This window comes from Marmota marmota, unplaced genomic scaffold (assembly GCF_001458135.2).
Source record: "Marmota marmota marmota unplaced genomic scaffold, marMar, whole genome shotgun sequence".
NCBI classification, from domain to species: Eukaryota; Metazoa; Chordata; class Mammalia; order Rodentia; family Sciuridae; genus Marmota; species Marmota marmota.
Genome location: NW_026000130.1, coordinates 3069327 through 3073508, shown reverse-complemented (window position 1 = coordinate 3073508; position 4182 = coordinate 3069327).

The following is a 4182-nucleotide window of genomic DNA, read 5'->3' as shown; positions in this document are numbered from 1 at the left end:
CTCAGTGTAACCCCCCCCACACACACACACACACTCACACATAGGCACAGACACACACCAAAGTTCTGAAAAATAATACTCTGACTACATTTTCAAAAGCATTCTCTTAATTTCTATCATAATGCTCTTCATCAGGTTGATGGAGTCCCATTCCTACTCTGCTAAGAGTTCTTAGGAAAGGCTGTTGAGTTTTGTCCAATTGTTTTTCTGTCCATTTAAGATGATCCTAGGGTTTTAAAATTCTGTCCATCAGGTGGAGTGGGGTGTGGATTTCTGAGATTGAGCCAACCTTGCATTCCTGGGATCGGCTTTGCCTGGCTACAAGGCAATGCACTTCATGCCAAGCTGCCAGGTCTGAGGGCACTGTCCTTGGAAGACTGTCCTCATGCCTAATACCAACTGCAAGAGTGCAGGTCCCCAAGGCCTTCCTCACTTCCTACCAGCTGGCTACAAATTGGGGGGCTCCCACAGACTCCTTCAGGTCTGATTATTCAGTAAAATCAAAATTCAGGAAAGCATTCTACTCACAATTACTGTCTTAATTTAACAAAAATCACAAGTCAGAAAGAACCGGAAGAAGAGACACTGCACAAAGTCTGGGAGGGTTCCAATCGTAAAGCTTCCTTGTTCTGAGGGACACATTACTCTCTGGGCATTAGAGTGTGACAATGCTTAGAGGACTAGAAAATGGGTAATGTCCCCAAGCCTCGGGGTCCTTCTTGGCTCCTTCATGCAGACAAGATGGACTGAGTCACTGCCACGTGGCTGACCTCAGTCTCTAGGCCCCTTCCTCCCCAGAAGATGCAGCTGATTTCATTTGACTTAAAGCCTCAACCCTCTAGTCACATACCTGGTCTTTCTGGTGTGGCCATTCTGAGTCACCCATTGGCAGAAACCATCAGTCGGGGTCTGAGATACCCACCACAAATAACAAAGGCACTCTTAGGGCTCCGGATGTAGCTCCACGGGACAGCACTTGCCTGGCACGCATGAGGCCCATCGCCAGCACAGCGAAGGAAGAAAAGAAAAAGAAATTCTGTTGAGTGGGGGTGTGTCTTTGTGGTAGAGCAGTGCTTACCTCATATGCATGAGGTCCTGGGTTCTGTCCCCTGCACCAAAAAAAAGAAAGAAAAGAAAGGGAAAAAAGAATTGAAAAGAAAAAAAGATGCTATCTTTTAGAAAATTCCAGAGTAGAGGTATCACCCAGAAGCCAAGAACAAAGAGAAGCTGAATTCTTCCTTCTGCAGATGTGTTATCCTTTCTAATGTAGCTAAATTTAATTTGCTATTCTGTGTTAAGAACTCCAAATCTATGCTCCTGAGGAATATTAATCTGCACTGTGGTAGATTTTTGACACATACTTTTAATCAAATTTTAAAAGCTTCCTTCTGGTCCCAGTTTGCTAAGTATATTTGACTTTAGTCAGATGCTTTTTCTGCATCTATGAGGATGACGGTATAGTTATTTTCTTTAATTGGTTAATATGATGAATTCTATTATGAGAACTTCTGGTGTTGAGCAATTTCCATTCTAGAAAAATAATTTTTAATGTCATGTAAGCTTTTCTTTTATTGAACATGATCCATTTTAATATCACAAATACTCCTTTTTAAAAGTGAAACTACTTCTCTACATTTGCAAATGCAAATCCTTTTGGCATTGTGTTCCAGGAGCATTTATATGCTTCTGAAAATATCAAATTGAAACCTTATAGAAAATGCAGTTCTCCTATCCACCATTCCTCTTTTTTCTTCCTTAACCCTCGTTGAAGTTATAACTCTTAAGAACCGAGGTGGCCAGGGCTGTAGCTCAATGGCAGAGCACTTGCCTAGCCCTGGGGAGGCACTGGGTTTAATCCTCGGCACCTCTTAAAAATAAATAAAGAAAAGGCATGTTGTCCATCTACGACTACAAAAAAATTACTCAAAAAAATAGAATTTGGTTTGCTTCCTAAGAGGGACTTTCTTTGCATTTATAAACTGTAACATTTTAAATTTTAATAGAACATGCCTATACCCACATGGATGTACGTGCTCCACGGTTCAAATCATACAAGTGTAATTCTGCTTTGTCAATCTGTAATTTGTTCTGAATTTTTTTCCATGTTGTCACAAGTACACGTGTCCTCATTCTAATAACTTGGCTGTATTATGTCATATGAGAAGACAACCATTCCTCCAGCTACCCTCGAACTTCTCCAGGTAGAAATGAGCGACACTGCTGGTTCTTAATGTATACACGTTGTTGTTATTTTAACAAATGCTATCAAATCGCTCACCAAAGTGGCTATCCCAGAGCCTTCAATGCACAGGTTGACCTTTCCTCAAGTCCACACATACTCTGGCGAGTTGCTGTGACCTTGATGGAGCAAGGCACAGTCTCTCTCCAAGCCCCCAGTGACTCCATCTGCAGGAGATGGCAGTTGGGTGGCCCCCATCAGTGCCTGAGATGGTGTAATGATAGGTTTGCAGCCTCTGAGTGGGTCGAGAGTGACTGCCCTAGAGGAAACCCTGAGAGGAGGAGGGTGCATCTGGCTGTCAAGCTGAAGGCAGGCAATTTAGAAGAACTTGGTCCTCATCTCAGCTCCTCCATTAGCACAGTGACAATTTATCTGGTGCTTTAATGCAAAAGTCCCCTCTGGAAGGCCTGAACACCCTGTTCCAGCAGAGCTCACCTACTAAGGTCACCAAGCTTGACAGAGGACTGGGTCATTTTCATTTTCTGAAACTCCCAGCAAATTAAAAAAAATAATAATAATAAGGCCAGCAGGGTTAGCAAAACTGTGTGTATCTTATTGCCACGGAACAAATAAATACTCTCAGCAAATACAGAGCAACATAATTGCACTGGTCAAAGATAATTATAGGATTTACAGACAATATTAATTCATAATGTAGTACAGATGGTATGGTCCAGGAATGGAATGCACATTTACCACTATATGAAAAATAGCTTTCTTTTCCAAGTCTACCATGGTGATGCTGTGCCTGAATGTTTAAGTGCCCTAGGAAAAGGCTAAATTTGAGCAACTTTCTAAATGTGCCACAGGACATTTACTTTTCCATCCTCCCCGAGTTCAACCACTCTGGGCAGACAGGAAAGAGAGACATTCTGTTTGACCTTTCTCAGTCCCATACCTGTGTTGAGGACCCACATTCTGAGCAAATGTGAGTGCATTTTATAGTTTTAATCTATGCCTTTGGGTCTATTTTAGCAGAGTGAAAGAAAAAAAAAACGTTCTTCTGTCTTTGGAGTTGTGAAAAGGCAGAGATGACAGAGATGAGGTATGTTCTGGGACATGAGGAGATTCTGCAAGGTGGTGGAGATGGGTTCTGGGAAAGGACAGAGGTGTGTGTCCAAGACAATTGCAGGACTTCAAGACAATATTAATTCATATTCATATTCTGAGACAGGAAGTGGGTGGATTCTAGGCCACACACCCCCCCTTTGAGGTAGATACTTAAGTCAAGTACCCGAGGGGGTCCTGGGACCGGGTTGAGAGGTGGATCCTGGTCAGAATGAGGATGATTCTGGGCCATGAGAGAAATGAATTCGGGGACATGGAAGCAGTCGGTTCTAGGACAGGGACAGATGGATTGTGGGCAGGCCAGCCCACTCTTGCTCCCAGAACCCACCCATGCATTGTTCCCCTGGAACCCAAGCCACATCCCATAGACACTCTTGGCTTATTCTCTCCCACAGGCCTCGGCTCAAACCTGGCTTCTCGGAGCGGCCTCCCTGCCCCCTCCCCATTAGGTCTGCCCCGACCCTGCCCTGCCCAGCACTGCGCAGCGGGGAGGACTGTAGATTTGGAGCTGTAACAGCGGGTCCCTTGTCTACTCGCCGCTAGACCAGGACTCCCTGTGGGCAGGGGCCGTCTGAACAGCGCCGCGCAGAGCTCAGGGCCAGGCACCGAGGTTCCCGGGCTAACGCGTTTTCCATCAGACGAGGATCCTGTTTGATTTGCGATTTCATGCCTGGTGGCCGGGGCCTCAGAAGTCTATGTTGAGTCAATCAATAAAGGAAAGCAGGGCAAGGGGGCGGGGGCGGAGGGGAGTAAAAGAGAATGCAAAGGAGGGAAGGCAGGAGGGAGGCGCTCGGAGAGCTCGGGAGCCCGCGGGAGGGTGAGGGAGACGGGCAGAGCCCGGAGGGCGGGCGACACGGCGCACGGGGACCTGATGA